Consider the following 18,488-nt stretch of genomic DNA (forward strand, 5'->3'; position numbering starts at 1 on the left):
TAATGTACTGTAGTTCCTAACGATACTGTAGAAAGATGCATGCCCTGATTGCTTTACCGCTAGGCTTTAATGACTACAAACTGTAATGATACCTGTGATGCTGTTGATGAACTTGCTCCTCTGTTATTCTGTTAAAAACAAATGGATATGTGGGGCTCAATTCCATCACGTTCCTCCCCAGAACATCCCATCATAAGACCCATTCCTGGAAAATCAAGTTTGTTATAACCAGTGGTGGGCACGGCTAACCTCAAAGTTAGCATTGACTGCTAATCCGCTAGCTAAAAAGTTAACTGTCTGTGATTCCAATAAACATCTAAAACATTTACGTGAAGCTATGGCTAACCACTAACTTTTATTACAGGAATTTAGCTTTGGCTTTTTTTTTTGCCCTAAAACCCTGAAAAAAAGACCTAAATTGATGATTTTTTAAAATATATATATATATATATTTAGCGAAAACATAAGTGGTGGCAAAGAGGTTTAGCATGCTGAATTCAGATGATGATCAAGATGTACATAATTAAACAAATGAACAAATTAAACAGTTTCTATTTAACAGCTTTTCCTCAGTACACAAATTATTAAACAAATAAACATTAAGAAGTAAAAATACATATGGTAAATAATCCTAATCTATACATTTACATTGTTGACTTCGCACGTGTCAATTTTGCTTATTGCATTAGAGTACAAGATCAAAATGTTTGCAAATGTTTTTGACTGTTAAACATCTTTCTGAAAAATGTTTAGGTCAATTTTGAAATTAAATTCAGTAGAAGGTAACTGATCTGCAAATTGTCAAAGTTAGCTGAAAAGTAAACCCGCTAACAAATGAGTTCACTGGTTAGCTGTTAGCTAAACTGTGCTCACCCTGCTTATACTGGACGTATTTCTTCACTTGAGAACGTACTTGGGGTAACTTCCCAATACTTTTGAAGACGGTGCATTGCAACTTGAATGGAGTTGAGCCCCGACATTTCCACTGGTATGGTGTCGGTCTTTGTGCGTCGAAGCATCTTTTGTCCGTTTGTCCAGCTCAAACAGCTTTCCTGAACTTGGACCCGACATCACAGCCAACTTTTCCAAAGGATGTGGACTGACCAACTCTGTCACATTTCATTCTTAAAGTAATGTTTACGATGATACCAATGAGCTTTCTTCTGTACAGAAATGTGCATTCCAAATACCACAAGGCAGTTGTTTTTTTTTTTTTAAATACTGATTATTCTGACTTTTATTTCTCTTGTATTCTCTTGATCTTAGTGACTGTAATATGTAAATATCGGGGTCCTCTATGGTGAAAGGACTCTGCTATCCTTACTGTAGGTAAAACTTCTTTTCAGTTTTTTTTTTCTGGGTATGTTGTTGCCATAGTGATGACCAAAAAGATACCTGTGATGTGCACCCGTCCTTATGTCCTGCTTCAGTGGTTTAGTGTGTCTCTATATTCTCCGGCCCCCGTTTTTCCCCTGCTGGTGTATGTTTCTCTTTTTCCCTCCCCGTATTCCACTGAGCTAAATAAAGTCTGCTTTGGTGCATGTTCTGGTCTCATCTCTTTGGTGGAACAGAGAGAAGCCATTTGGTGAATGTCGTGGTATGCCAGGATATCTATTATGTCTCACGTTACAGGTTTAGGAGAAGTGGTTTTTGGTGTGGAAGGCATTTGATATGAGAGTATGTGTGTGTGTATGTGTGTGTGGAAGGTGTTTGGTGAATGGCGCCGTGACCTCTTGGGTCACTTCATTAATTACATATGTGACATTCAGCCAGATGAGTTTCCTTTGTGACTAAATGATATGATGAATATTAACGACCTCGGATGAATTACGCTGCTGCTCCTGCTCCTGCTGCTGATGATAATGTGTTTTACGACTGGGAGAGGAGAGGAAAATTGCACACTGCAGCACATTTAGAACACGGACATTTTCATATGCAACACAGACCACAGTGCGAGCTTTTACACCACATTTGATTTTATTCTGGAAAACTTTACACAGGAGGCGGAGACAAGTTGCCAGAGTGGGAAAACCTACAGCATGCTCATTACCTGCAGCGAGTTAACCATCACAAAGAAATGCAACGACAAGAGGAAACAACTGAAAAACATTCAGGTTCAGAATTGTTTCCAACCGAGAAGTAGATGTATGTGAGAACACCACTAAATTAAAGAACAAACACGCTCTAAGATAGCCGAAAGCCTGATGATAGTCATCTTAGAAAGTCATCCTGATAAAGTGATCCCCTCCATTTCTCCTTCTTGGCTATCCTCCCCCCTCTTAATCAAATGAGCACTGTGCAGCTGGTGGGGTTGCGGCAAAAAGGGGGTACGAGTGTGTGTGCAGAGGAGGCGGGTTGGGGGGGTGCGCTTTGAGGGATGGCGTGAAATTATTGCCTGCTGGTGTATACGTGTCGATGGGGGTAGTAGGGTAGAGTAGGGGGTTGGGATTGGGTGTAATGTCATTGCCTGCTGGTGTATCTGTGGTGGGGGGCTCATTTAGATTTAGATTGGTTATGTGAGGAGAGAACTGAAAGGCCAGCTCATGTTTATGCATGAATCCCAGTGCATGCTGCTGTGGTGGAGCTCGACTTTAAAGAGACAGAGCTGAAATTTGTTCTTACAGGTGCAACCGTAGGTCTGCTTTTTCAGATCAAGTTTCAGACGATGTGCCAACTGATAAAATCCTGGTCAGCACTATTGGCACCCTTCATTTTTTTAAGTTCTGAATATAAAATACTGTTTGTAAATAAATGAATGCAAAGGTACAATTTTTGTACAATCATATAATGAAGAACAACATGCTGCTTTAATATGGTGAAATAAAAAATTGTACATATGACAGTTAATGGCAAACTTTGATGAATTTACAGTAAATGATCACTTTTACAGCCAGTTTTCATAAGACGGCATCACATGAAGCAAGCAGTTCTCAAAAATTGAGTGACTGTAAAGAGACTACTGAGGGAAGCCACCAAGATACCTGTGACAAATCTCAAGTGTAGGCATCAGTGGATGTGACTTGAGAAACGGGTATAGTCCAACTTTTGTCTGTACCACCACGTTACACATCTTCATGTTGGGAATGGAACCAAGGATGTTTTTTTTTTTGTTTTGTTTTTGTTTGTTTTTTAACAAGACCATGTGAATTTTCAGCAGTCGTTTGCTAAGCAGCACATGGAAAACTGAAGCTAAGATATGTCCTCTTGTGGTAAAGTTCTTATTTGCTCCACTCCTCCAAGAAGTTGCGCTTGCAGTTTCTGCAATCACAGCCAGAGAAGCCTATAATTCCGTCAGAGTTGTCATGGGTGTCTTGGTGGCTTCCCTCACCAGTCTCTTTCTTGCACATTCACTCAGTTCTTGAGCACGTCTACTCCAGACAGATTTATCATACGGTAACATACTGTCTGTATTTCTTAATTCATGCAAATAAAGTCTGACCCATATGGCATTTTCCACTGCATGGTACCTGCTCCACTCCACTTCACTGTTTTTGCTTTTTTTGGTTTTCCAGTGGCCAAACCTGGTACTTGGTTGTGTTTTTGGTATCTCCTCTGTCGCAGATCCGAGCAAGCTGAGGCAATACCAAAAGGTGACGTGAAAACACTGCAGATTATGGATTGGTCAGAGAGAATCATCACTTTCACTGTGTCATCATTGTGTTACAAAATATTGCAAAGTATTCACTGATTAGTTTGTGTTGTATTCTATTTATGTGTCTCATTGAAGGTTACATCAGGGCCATTTCATCGAGTGTTGTGATGACGCGTTAGGGGTACTACAATCTGCAGTGGAAAAGGAAGTAGCTGGTACCAAAAGTGAGTCAATTCAAACGGATACCATCTGGTGGAAAAGCACAAATCCTCCAATATGTCTAAAGAAAACTGGCTGTAAAAGTGATTATTTAGTGTAAATTATCCAAAATGTGCTAATAACTGTCATACATATAGTTCATGTTTTAAATTTTTTTATCTCACCAGCATAGGAATGCCTTGTTGTTCATGAACTTTGAACATTTTATAAACACAAAATAGGTTCATTTTCATTTATTTGTGAACATATTTTAAATATGGCAGTGAAAATAATTAAAACCAGAACTGTACTATTTTGTACACTTCAAAATGTGCAGGGTAGATTTGGCATTTCCCAGCCTGTCAACCTGTTTACGTATTAGATTACAACCTTTGCTCAAATTAACTTGGTGCATCATTTCATCTCGCTAATCGTCTAATATTTATTCGAACTATGCCAGACTTGTCGCCTTCTGCCTGAACGGGGTTCTGATGATTACTGGCACCTTGCGCGGCTGGTGCAGATTTCCTTACAGTTATGCAGGTGCTTCCCACGTAACACTTACTCACTCACATACTGAGAGCGATCAGTAAATGTCTTTGAAGGAGGGTTTGTTCAGCACTTCATCAGGTATAAAGTGGTTTTTATTTGGAAATGTGGTTCCTATCCATCTTTTAAATGACTTTTTAATGGTCTTCACACCATCCTAATCAATCATGTGGCACAGCTAGCCTGCAAGCGCAAATACATTCTATTTATAATTCCTACATTCTGGAACAAAACTGCCAGTCTGTGCCGTCCCAGTAGTGGGAAAAATGAGCAGAAATAAAATCTGTGAAATTGTCTTTCTGATTATGGGGAAGTATCACAGAGACATCCCCAGCACCCCGTTTACAAGGCACCACGTGTAATCTTCTTTGTATTATATCGGGATGCTACACACCAATTTCAAAGGGAGGATTTTTATAACTTCATATAGATACTATCCTTTGTTGTCATTCTTTGGTATCTCCGCATTCAGGCTAACACTTTTGTGACCCCTCACCATCCCCCCCTTCCATTCGCCCTGCCAGCCCCCCTTCAGTACTTTACATCTATAATGAGATACAAATAAGCATCAGCAGGACAGTGTGTACGCCACGCGTCACTGTGTGAATATTACTCACACTTATTAGCTGGATTATGTTAATCTTTACACTCTCTGCCTACAGACAACAGACTCCCCGTGATATTGGGGGTGGTCACGGCGGTGGGCATGTGTGCGCGAGTGTGACAACGTGCATGGCTCTACGTGTGTGTTAGTGATTGTCATGTTGTCAAACTGATCTGCATGTGAAAGGACAGTCTAATTACATCATTTATGGAAATGCACGCGCACACGCACGCGCGCTAATGGCGGCTTACTGCAGGGGTCAAAAAGAAAGTGTGAGCTATCCCCTTACTGACGAACGTAGGGTGGCATCGCCACCTGTCAGACACGTGTGGACACAATATGTGGGAGTTGAAGCCAATGTTTTGATCCTCTCTGTGGATAAATTATACTCAACAAAAATATAAACGCAACACTTTTGGTTTTGCTCCCATTTTGTATGAGATGAACTCAAAGATCTAAAACTTTTTCCACATATACAATATTACCATTTCTCTCAAATATTGTTCACAAACCAGTCTGAATCTGTGATAGTGAGCACTTCTCCTTTGTTGAGATAATCCATCCCACCTCACAGGTGTACCATATCAAGATGCTGATTAGACACCATGATTAGTGCACAGGTGTGCCTTAGACTGCCCACAATAAAAGGCCACTCTGAAAGGTGCAGTTTTGTTTTATTGGGGGGGGGGATACCAGTCAGTATCTGGTGTGACCACCATTTGCCTCATGCAGTGCAACACATCTCCTTCGCATCATCCGTGAAGAGAACACCTCTCCAACGTGCCAAACGGCAGCAAATGTGAGCATTTGCCCACTCATATCGGTTACAACGACGAACTGGAGTCAGGTCGAGACCCCGATGAGGACGACGAGCATGCAGATGAGCTTCCCTGAGACAGTTTCTGACAGTTTGTGCAGAAATTCTTTGGTTATGCAAACCGATTGTTTCAGCAGCTGTCCGAGTGGCTGGTCTCAGATGATCTTGGAGGTGAACATGCTGGATGTGGAGGTCCTGGGCTGGTGTAGTTACACGTGGTCTGCGGTTGTGAGGCTGGTTGGATGTACTGCCAAATTCTCTGAAACGCCTTTGGAGACGGCTTATGGTAGAGAAATGAACATTCAATACACGAGCAACAGTTCTGGTTGACATTCCTGCTGTCAGCATGCCAATTGCACGCTCCCTCAAATCTTGCGACATCTGTGGCATTGTGCTGTGTGATAAAACTGCACCTTTCAGAGTGGCCTTTTATTGTGGGCAGTCTAAGGCACACCTGTGCACTAATCATGGTGTCTAATCAGCATCTTGATATGGCACACCTCTGAGGTGGGATGGATTATCTCAACAAAGGAGAAGTGCTCACTATCACAGATTCAGACTGGTTTGTGAACAATATTTGAGAGAAATGGTAATATTGTATATGTGGAAAAAGTTTTAGATCTTTGAGTTCATCTCATACAAAATGGGAGCAAAACCAAAAGTGTTGCGTTTATATTTTTGTTGAGTGTATATATAAAAATGATCGAACAGGTCAAGCTCACAGTAGATTTAAGCACTTAAGAGTGTTATTGGAAAATGTCTGCCTGCATAGCCACTGATTAGTCTTTTCTCAGACTCAAACATTGATAGCATCCCTGTTGGAATGATTGATTGAGTCTGACACATTTTAATTACGACCAAATTAAATGAATTGGCTGGCGGACTATAAAACATTGCTGTTTAATAATGAGCTCCTCCATTTGCTTTTTTCCCCCTCCCTCCCTTCATCCAATTCCATTTTGGCTGCCCGTACCAAATAACCTCTCTCCGTTTAATGATATGTAAATGAATTTCCATGAACCCCATGATCCCATGTGATGATTAAACTGCGATGACATTAGCCGGCACGCTGCTGTTACTGTCAGTGTTTCTGTCTGCCTCCTTTCTCTCTCTCTCTGTATCTCCAGCATCTCTCCTTGCAGCCACGGCAACGGCCAACCGGCGATATTAAAGGCTTTGCTGTCACCGTTCCCTTATGAATTTGCTTTGTGAGGAGAGACCTTTTTCATTTCCAGGCTTATTTTACACAAGGTTTTCCAGCGGTAGCAGAGACGGAGCATCGTGGTGCACAATGCTGCCTCTCACGCCGCATGTAATACATCTTACATACCGCATGCAGCCAACAGCAACACACAATTATAGTAACACTGTAACATCATGCAGGATTTCACCATATTCCTCTTCCAGTGCTCCCGTCTCACTATTCAGTGTGAATCCGGCTCCACCCCTGCTGTCGTTTATTGCACTTCATTTTGCATAATGAAGCCCAGGCTTAATTAAGATCCCACTGGAGTCTGGAGCCAAGGATGAAGAAAAGAAGGATGAGGAGAGGGAGGGTAGAAGGGGGGAATGTGGCGTTCCTTAGCTTATCCGCACGTGTCCAAAGAGGAAGCGCAATTTCGGGGTGGGGTAGGGGGGTGAGCCTTGACGAGCGATTAAATCACTAATTATGATCGGCTGTTAGAATTAGTGTGTGGCTGTTAATTAGCAGCAGATGAAATGCCCAGACAGTTGCCCGCCCCTGACGACTGCAGCGCCCTCCCTGACTGGCAATACGGATACACAGCTTGACACCCTGGAGACGATGCCAACACATCCCTCCCTTTAACAGCAGACTGAAGGGATGCCCCTTTAAGAACATCCCAGGTGTGCACATGCGAGAAGAGGTTCTTCATCATCCTTGTACACCTTATCCCACTGTTCTTCGTTAAGAAAGAAATTCCCCATTTCCTCTATATCCTTTTGTCATTTTGCTCATTATCCCACTTTTTCCAGCCGCGCTTTCTTTTTTGTTAAAAGCATAATGGAATGTTATCATCCTTGCACGTAGCTCTTTGTAAATGTGCAGTCACTTCTTCCATTGCAGAAGTTGGCACAAAGCAGAGTTGGCATCAAGGAAATGCTTTTTGTCGTACACTCCCAGCACAGTTAGTTCTCGTCGTTCCAACCTTCCGCCGCCAGGTTTTATCTGCATTTTGGAAGCTTTAAGCAGCTTCTAAAGGTGATCTGACTGTCTCCCAGTTTATGTTTGGCACGATGCCATCTCTGTCCGATTCTCTCCCTTGAGGGGATGCCATCGGCGAAGACACTGAAGCGATCCGAAGTCTTGCTCTCGCCGTATGGAGGCTTCTGTTTGGACATACGTGCGCTACAGTATGTTGACTTGGCAGTGTGCCATCTTTCTCCTTGTCCCATTGCCACCCCTGTAGAGATGCCATTACAGAATCGCTGGCAACCCGTTGCCTGGGCACCTCTTCTGGGCTTTGTCCAAGCAAACAAACGGCGATTAGCAGCAAATCCTCAGGGGCGATTCTGCTCGTTCCTGGATGAAACAGCGCTCCATGGGCTGCTTTTGGGTTTACTGCAACTGCAGAGTGACATGATGCCCGCTGGTTGGCACACGGTGGCTGGCACAGACGAAAACAAAAGACAGACGATGGATAGAATTTTCCGCAAGGCGTTTTTCACTGTATCACCAACGGTTAAGAAAAAGATTCTACACTTCCATAGTAGGCTGCGTTTCCATCCCTTTATGCTTCTGCTAATTTCTGCATCACCCTCTGTCTTTGGCATCCTGCTGACTTTCATACTATGCTGTCCTATACTTTTTCTCTTTTCTCTTTCCGCTTGCGCGTTCGGTTCGCCTCACTGTGCTTGTGCCAAGCTGGCACTAGGGTAGTGGTATGCAGGTCTGTTTCTGTTCCTCTTCCATTCTTATTCTCCTCATTCTCTCTGCCCATGCCCATGCCCGCCCCCGCTCAAGCCCTGACTGGATGGCACCGTGCCAACCTGCCACCGCCATCGTTCTCATTTGTAGCTCATCCCTCTATTGCCCTTCCCCCTGTCTCTACATTTCCATCCTTCTCTCTTCCCTCATTTAATTCATCCACTTTGACTCATTTGCCTCATCTGTTCAAAGCGTTGCTGAACTGGCAAATGTACAACTTTATATTTGAGAAATATGAGTCGCAAATCGTCTGTCAGCAGACTGTTTTCAGTACCTGAAGGATTGCTGTGCGTGACTGCCCTGTAGGTAATTAACACAGCACTAACTTATTCTGCAGAGACAAAAGCAGAGAGATGAAGCACGTTCAAGAGTTTAGAGAAAGCGTGTGTTGTTTTAATTAACTTTTACCAACCCCCATCATGTGTGCTTTGGCTCACATCTGTGAGACGCATGGTGAGGTTCCGCTTGTTTACATATGCACTCGAAACCGATCGGACTGATCAGTTTATCGGCGAAATCAATTGCGTACCGCTGACCTCACTCACGTCAACAAAGAGGATCCTTGTTTTCGTTTTTTTCCTTTTTCTATCTCCTTTATAAAAATCTCTGCCCAACAGAAGCTGCCAGTGGTGATGGAGCTATTAAGCAAATACTCTCATTAGGACACAAAACATAATGAATATGGAAATGATGTGTGTAATTTATGCATGAACTCAAAGACAAGCTCTCTTTTCATTCTGCCATTGTATTCACTATTTATATCCCTTTCTTTAAACTTGACATTCTCACCAATTCTGCTCTTCTGAGACCAAGTCCTGCCAAATAATGAAGTGGGATCTCTTTTTGTGGTCACAGTTTTTTTTGGGTTTTTTTTTGGCGTTTTCACTTTCACACATTTCCTTTTGTTTTCAGCACTGGATTATAGATTGTAAACCCTCAGTCACCCTGTTTGCTTTGTTCCACACAGTCTGTCCTCTCTAGAAACAAACAAAAAAGGTCTTTCTTATAGAAATAATATTCTATTGTCATCGATTCCTGCAATTATACAATGTTTTTCCTTTGTGTCCCCCCTCCGTTGATCTTGTGTGGTCCAAACTGAGGGCTAAATTGAAGCATGTGCTGACAGACTGCAAGTATCCATGCTCCTGTCTAGGATAAACACCTATGATACTGTGGCTCCCTTGGCAATCACCATAGCAACAATCCATGGTACCCACGTGAGTTGCATAATAAGATGCTCCCCAAGATGGACCATAAAGAAGCGACAAACACCCGCAGCAAAGAACGTGACTCACAAAATAACCATTCAAATGTCAAACTTAACCTCTGACTCCATCCAAACCAATCTCGTCCATCCGTCAATAGGTATGAGTCAGAGAGCCAGACGTGAATGCGCACGTGCCTGTTTCCCTCCATCTCTCCAGACCTTAACAGGTGCTGATGAGCCGCAGTCAATGATTGTAATGAGCTATCGATCACCGTGGGAAAACAGAGGGACAGAGAGGGGTGAGAGAGGTAGGGGGAACCAGAGGACACACCGAAGGATTGTGGACTGGCTCAAGAAATAAACCTCAGATGAACCAAACAGAGACACGCAGCTATCCAAGAGACAGCGCATCGATACTTACTTTAATCAAGTCCTCATCGCCCATTGTTTTGCTTAACAGAGTTTATTAGAAAGTGCTTTCTGCGAGTAGAATGGAACTGTGATACTCTGAGCAGCTGGACAGCCCTGCAAACAGAGCTGCTAATCTCCACGAGATGACCATGCAGACGTACTTAAAATGACCGAGTCCAGATGCCAGTGAATGGCACTGACGCAGTATCTGTATTTTTTAGTTTTTGTGCAGTGTGCACAAAGTGGAAGCAGACAACTTTAGGGGAGGGGGAGGTGCGTTATGTGTGTGTGTCTCTGCTGGCGTTTCAGATAATGAAATGCAGCAGGGAACAAAGAGCTGGGGGCCCCTATTCTCTGTGCTGCAGCTTTATTTTCACTGCCGTCAAGTCTATGACTCCTCCATACCCTCTTTCTTGTGTATGTGTACGTGTTTATGTTTGTTTGAGCGGGTTGTTGTGTGTACAAGTATCCCCTCCTCCTCCTGTTAGTATTCTGCATGGCAGATCCCCCTAATGTAATAACTGTGTCTGCGTGTCTGATTTACAGCAGGAGAGAGTAAATAGCCTGTGGTTAATTACAGTATGTGTATGGGTGTGTGTGTGCATGCGCGTGTGAGTCTATGCACGTGTCTGCATGCACGTGGGTGTGTCAGAATGATTTATGAGTTGCAAATCGCTACACCAGTGGCCTGTTTCTCCTCACTTAGTTTTTAATCTGTCTTTCCATTAATTTTCCTGGAGACGTTATTATGGTTTTATAACCGTGTGCACGAGGATGCACGTGTGAGTGCACGTACGCGTTAATGAGACAGAGGTGTGGACACTTTGTTTGGATGGAAGCCACATATGCATCTGAGCTGCACTTTGCACTGCTGCTTCTTCATCTCCCTCCTTCCCTCCCTTTCTTCCTTCCATTTCAACTTATTTTCTTTTTTTTTGGTTCACGCTCTTCATTGAGAGCCACAACGGACACAGATCTTTATTGACAGTACACGGTAGAACATGGAAACAGCAGGTCAATCCGTTTAGCCCAAGGGCCGATACACCAATTCACCAATTTGTCAGTGTTAGTTTGGGAGAGAAAAGCAGCTAATCTCTCCTCTCTGCTCTCTATTGATCACACACTTAGACTCCACTTCTCTGTCTAAATACTATCGATTCTCTCTCTTGCTCAATCTCTTTCTCTCTCGCTCTCTTTCTGTCTTCCTCTCACCACATTCCCCAGATTTCAACTCTTCACACACTCTTGATACATTCTCAGACTAAACTTTGAGTAGCTGAGACTGTCTTTAGGGTACTAGGTGTGTTTCCGGTGACTACCAGAGTGTATTTTTAGCATGAACTCAACAGGGATGTGGCTAAATCCCTGAATACAGATATATACCAAATGGGACTACAGAGTTGAATGTTTTCCACGAATTACTCGATATTGCTAATTATACTAGACACCGTTATACTTTACATTCATATTGTTGGTTCAGCTACTGATATGGTGTATTAAAAAAACATACAGGTATGAAAGTTGTATCCCAAGTGGTCGTGGTGAGAGGTAGCGACGCTCTGAGGAGCTATGGCACAACCCAGCTGTGGTTGGCACAGTTCAGCTCATCAGCTAATTGCTAAATGTTGGAGCTAGCTTGTTTATGAGTGGATTAACATTTCACCTAACTTTGAAAATCAATAGTGGATGTGACTAACCCCCAAGTGAAGGAGTTCAAGTACCTCGGGGTCTTGTTTACGAGTGAGGGGACAATGGAGCGTGAGTTTGGCCGGAGAATCGGCACAGCAGGGGCGGTATTGCATTCGCTCTATCGTACTGTTGTGATGAAAAGGGAGCTGAGCCAAAAGGCCAAGCTCTCGATCTACTGGTCAGTCTTTGTTCCTACTCTCACCTATGGTCATGAGGGTTAGGTCATGACTGAAAGAACTAGATCGTGAGTACAAGCGGCCAAAATGGGCTTCCTGAGGCGGGTGGCTGGTGTCTCCCTTAGAGATAGGGTGAGAAGTTCGGTCATCTGTGGGGAGCTTGGAGTAGAGTCGCTGCTCCTTCACGCTGAAAGGAGTCAGCTGAGGTGGTTCGGGCATCTTGTAAGGATGCCCCCTGGGCACCTCTCTAAGGAGGTGTTCCAGGCATGTCCAGCTGGGAGGAGACCCCGGGGAAGACCCGGGACTAGGTGGAGAGATTATATCTCCACACTGGCCTGGGAACGCCTCGGGATCCCCCAGTCAGAGGTGGTCAATGTGGCCGGGAAAGAAAAGTCTGGGGTCCCCTGCTGGAGCTGTTGCCACCGTGACCCAAACCTGGAAAAGCGGTTGAAGATGAGTGAGTATAATAGTGACTAAATTTAATTCCACAAACTTTTAAGGGTCACAGGGGGAGTGGAGCCTATCCCAGCAGTCATAGGGCGTGAAGTGGGGTATGCCCTGGACAGGACGCCACACAAAGACAAACAAACTCAGTTACACTCGCACGCACACCTATGATCAATTTAAAGTTTTCAGTTCACCTAACCTGCAAGGCTTTGGAAGTGCGAGAAAGCTGGAGCAGCCAGAGGGAACCCACTTGAACATGGGAAGAACTTGTAAACTCCACACAGAAAGGCCCAGGTAGGAAGCGATCGTACAGACTTCGTGCTGTGAGGCAACAGTGCTAACCACTAAACCACCTTGCTGCCCAACTTTAGGTCAGCTAACTTTTTATTTAAAATGAAGTTGAACAGCCAAAAACATTTGTAACCCCTAAAAACATACATTTGTTCCTGTTGTAATCTATGCCCCGAAGTCCGTCAATCGATGCTCCACTGAGACTGTTCTCACCTACGGCATCCTGTATGGTAGTTCTGCTGCAGAAAGCAAGTCACTGCAGAGGATCATAAAAACTGCACAAAATGTCATCAACCAACAGCTACCTACTACAGACACTATCCTCAACTCTTGATGCTTGCAGAAGACACACAACATTCTGAAAGATTCATTCCATCCTGCTAGTTATCTCTTTGAACTGTTACCCTCAGAGAAACGTTACAAGTCCATCAGAACACACAGCACAAGACTCATGAACAGTTTCTGACCCAAAGCTATCACGACACTCAACTCTGATCTGAAAAAAAAACCCACTTATATCTGTCAGCATTAATCAATAACATCAATACCTCATGCAATGCACTGCACTTTATACTTTGCACTACTTGTTTTAATGCCAAATGCATACAATGGCACAATGAGACAATGAGAATATATTATTTTAGCGATTATTATGCTACTTTTTTTAATAAGTCCAGTACCTGAGCGTACTGAATTTCATTGTATTATTGTTCAATGACAATAAATCTCTATTATACTCTATTCTATTATACTCTAATCCAACATGCAAACTGACAGATCGCATGAATGTAACAATGTAAATGTACAGATTAGATTGTTAGAATTATTTTCCATGTGTATTTTCATGAACCTTGCATCATCTTAAGGAAGAGGAGCAGCAGGCCAAGCCAGAGAAAACATTAATTACATTTGAATTATTTTCCATGTGTATTTTTACTTCTGAATATTTGTTGAATGCTTTCTGTAATGTGAATAAACTGTCTGTTGAACTGAAATCATTGTTTGGTCTGACTTGTTAATTTAATTATTGATCTTGATCCTCATCTTGCCACACTAAACCTCTTTAGTAACTTCCATGTTTATGCTTCAACAGAAATAAAAAAATACAATTTTAGCTCTTTAGGTCTGTTGTTTTCAGGGTTTTTGAGCCAAAACCCCAAGAAGTCCCATTGGTGCCAATCTCCTGATTCCATAGCATGGAACATATGTGAGTTTATGACTTCCCACCACACGGGACGCTAGTGCACCTCAGGTTATTCCTCAGCCTGTTGTTCCCATTTGTTCCTCAGGTTGTTCCCATTTACAGCTGGGTAGGCTAACACAATACAGATTATGTGCCCGAGCAGTATTCAAACCCAGCCCTACACGTTGGCAGGCCAGCTCCTTATCCACTGCGCTCTCTGCTCTACACAACAACAACAACAACAACAACAAAAAAGAAAAAAGCAAAAGCTAAATTCATATTATAAAAGTTAAAGGCCACCTCTCCCCATTCTCCATGTAATGTGACGTTGTGTTAGGAAGGGCATCCATTGTAAAACTTGTTCCAAATCAACATGCAAATCCATCTCAGATCTGCTGTGGTGACCCCTAGTGAAGCCAATGGGACCTACCAGTGGTTACTGGTGCCTCCAGCTACATGCTTTTAATAGTGGTTTATCAGTATCACAGTGAACTTTTCAATTAGTGGATTAGTGATCACTGAAGCTAACTTTTACGTTAGCTGTGGCCACCACTGCTACGAGTACTAACTGCTATGAGTACCAAGTCGTGCCATGTGGTGATTTCTGTGGCTATGGCACATGAGATCTCGTAGGAATTCGACCACATTACAGTTTATTCCAAAATGGTGGCAAAAGTCGCACAAAAAGATGAACAATTTTATAGTGTTAAAGATTTATTTATTTTATAAAACTTCTCATAAGTAATATTGCAATACAGTCACAAACCGCAGGGCACTATTATGTCACAGCGGTCAAAGTGTCAGAGCTGTACTTACCTAAAAGTATCATATCTGGAGCCAATACATTTGGTATATAATTCTTGTACCTGCAGCCATGTCATAAAACAAAACATTAATTTTAAGGTAAAGTTCGCATACGCAGGCACACTAATTATGTCGCTAACCTCAGCATCAACTGACGTTTGCCTCTACATCTCCAACCATTGGCATTATCTACTAAGTGATAGTTTCCTTTATTACAGCCAGTCAGTCGTCAAATGTTTCAGGTCAGCTTTAACTTCCAGTATAAATAGCTGCAGGCTCCACATTAGGAAATCACTTTCATCACTGCCCAAAGCATTTCACACTTTGGCTCCCAATTGGGTCCCTGGTGCATACAATCAGAAGCTTATGTGCAGTCTTGTTGGTGGGGTCGGGGTAGAACATACGGTATAGCAGCAAACTTTGTATGTGTCATGAATACAGTGCATCATTAAAAATATCACAATGCATCAGGTGTCACCTGGTTTTGTTCTGCAGTCTGACATCAAAAGCTAAACTTGAAAACAACCGCATTCCTACCAATGGGGTTTGCAGAAAATGCTCCGACTTGACATATTTTTGTTTCTAGGTATGAAGTAGTAGAGGCGTGGCCAAACATTTATACAAACTGCTCAAAAGGAGATGTTTGTCGTAGGGCCGCATATAGACAGACAAACACATTCACACCTGCATACATACCTACGGTTAATTTAGTTTCCCAGTCACCTAACCTGCAAGCTGGAGCACCCGGAGAGACCCCACACAAACACGGGGAGAACATGCCAACACCACACAGAAAGGCCACAGATGGGAAGCGATCCCACAAGCTTCTAATCTTGGAATGAACACAAACAAAAATCAAATCGTTTATCGAGAAGTCAAAGAATAGTTTTGCAGAGGATAGAACCCATTTTGACTTGTTAGACTTGTACATCTCCTACTGGTTATAACAACTTATTACAAGGCTAGGGGTGTAGATTGTGTACTACACCATACTTATACTATACCATGTACTGTTTGATGGTTACAAAACACTGCAAATCCCAGTTGAGATACTATGATAATATGTACTGGAGGTAGCGGCATATAGTAGATTGTTTTTTTGATAAAAAAAAAAAAACAACAACCATACATATTATCCAGGGATAAGCACCATTACCAGTGAGCCTCAGGGCCTATAGAAGACTTGCATAGTGCTTATTGGCAAAGCGGTTGTACAGAACGAACAGTATTGAGCCTCACCTTTCAGATATGTATGTTACTCCTTCAGCCACTGTTGGTGACAACAGCAAAGCTGGGGTTCTGATGAACTCTGTCCATCCAGTCTAGCCTCTTAACCAGCTACTGTCCATGTGTGACCACCTCCAGCACGCTGTCCTCACTTCCATCTACAAGGAACATTGTCTCTTATGTTAGTGTAATGGAATGGCTATCTTTAAAATCTATGTTTATAATTTAAATTTTATTTTTCTGGAATAAATCTTGCCTTTTTTGACTCGACAGGCTTGCACAATCGGATAACAAGTTTACTTTTATTGTGCGAACACAAATCAGCATCATTTGAATTCAGTCCACAATACAGACTTGCTGCAGTCACTCAGCAGGAAAATAAAAAGCAGAATTTGACTTTAGCAAAGTAGCACCAACATTGCATCATTTACCATCTGGTATTATAGCAGCTCTTTCTTCATGTCTTCAATGGCTTTTTATGACTTACATATGCTCGTCATTTTATTTATTAGAACATCCATTTCATTAAACTTCACTCTGCCAACAGTCCATTTCATGTGAAATGACGGACACAACTTAGTGGTGTTAACTGTTTGATTAACAGCGGAATGATTGACTGAAACTGATGCCATTTATTTGCTTCTCCTTTGAATGCTAAGGTGCTACTACAAACAGGGCCATAAATATTTAAACACTGACAGCTTTTGTTTGAGCTGCCTACCACAGCAAAACACAGCTGAAATCAAACAAATACAAGCTTGAAGCACACAACAGTTTAGTGTTCAACCAATGTCAAGCCTATTGGGCCTCAGCTATTGTGTGAATTCTTTTGTTTTAAAAAAAATTATTATTAATGCAATTTTGAAGCATACAAATTTAGTTTGCCACATTCTCAGCAACTTTTCTAGTCAAGAACATTGCACTATAACCTGCCCGATATGGATTTTTTGGGGGGCCTATACAATACTGATAGTAGGGCACAATTTTTTTTTATACTAATATACCTGTTGATATATACATTATAAATGGTAATATTCCTAAAATCTCACTATCAAATCCTTATGATTAAGGCTTGATGTTTTGCAGTTTAAATTTTAACTTTATTCTAAATAACTATGAGGACCAACGAAAGTCCATCACGCTACCCTCACTCTGATATGCTGATATTTTTTTTTTTGTGTTCATATGCCCAAGGTCTGTGCTCTGTCACAAAGTAGGTATTTTTTAAAATGAAGTGTAGTACATTGTATTCCATTTAAATATTGTGTGTAGTATTTTTGGACTTGTTCTTGTTGTCTTATTGGGACAACCCACTATAGCACACCGAACCCAAATCCTCTTCCCACGGCCATGGTCTTGTCACTGTAAAATGCCAACTCTGATTGCAAATGAATGGCAGCTGGTAGCTTTCTCATGTAGCTAATGTGATCATGGGGTGATGGGGTATCAGCAACGCTCGACAACATTGTAAACTATGCCATTAAGTCTATATTGGGCAAAGTAGGTAACAAAACCATTTCCAACAGAAACTGTTTTTCTGCATTGTTTATTTGGTAAAATAAAACTTTTCATGTTGGCAGAAATAACACTGATAAAGTTCATATTGGCTAATATTATTGGTCAACCAATGTATTAGTCAGGTTTAGTTTATGCTCATAGAGGGACTCTATCAACTCTATGGGTGGATTAGGGCACACTCACCCACAACTTAGCTTCACTGTAAAACTTTACGTCCCGAGTCTTACAAAAATTATCTAACTGTAGCTCAAATGCAGGTACACTGGGCTTCTTCACAAACGTACAACCCTATGAGTAAGAGATAATCTGTATTTTGTACTGCATCATTGTTTACATAGTTTGTCAGTGAAAGTTTCCTTGTCAGATAGACCTGTCACAATCTTCAACATCTCCATCATTTGTCCACAGTATCTTGGCATCAAGGGGTACTCTTTCCACATCATTACTCTTGCTATTTTTATGGGTTTTCAGACAGTTGGCGTATATTCCAAGTGTGGGTGTATAAAGCATGTATCAAGTTCTCCTTATCATACTACTGATGGTATTGGCATTGATCACCTTTTGCCTGATGTGTCGTTTGAAGGCGATGATGATCTATGATCACACCAAGCTCTTTTTCGTCAATGACTTTCTCCAGGATCTTTTCTGAAACATCATCTCCTGTCATGCTGAACTGAAGATTTTCTCAAGGATGACATTGCCATCAAATTGTATTTCTCTAGGTCAAACTTCAGCAACCATTGATTTGACCATTCCTGTAAAGAGTTTAGACCTTTCTATCGGGTTTCATAGTCTGGTATGTTTCTGAACAGGTGGGACACCATGGAT

This window comes from Thalassophryne amazonica, chromosome 8 (genome assembly GCF_902500255.1).
Source record: "Thalassophryne amazonica chromosome 8, fThaAma1.1, whole genome shotgun sequence".
Lineage (NCBI taxonomy): Eukaryota > Metazoa > Chordata > Actinopteri > Batrachoidiformes > Batrachoididae > Thalassophryne > Thalassophryne amazonica.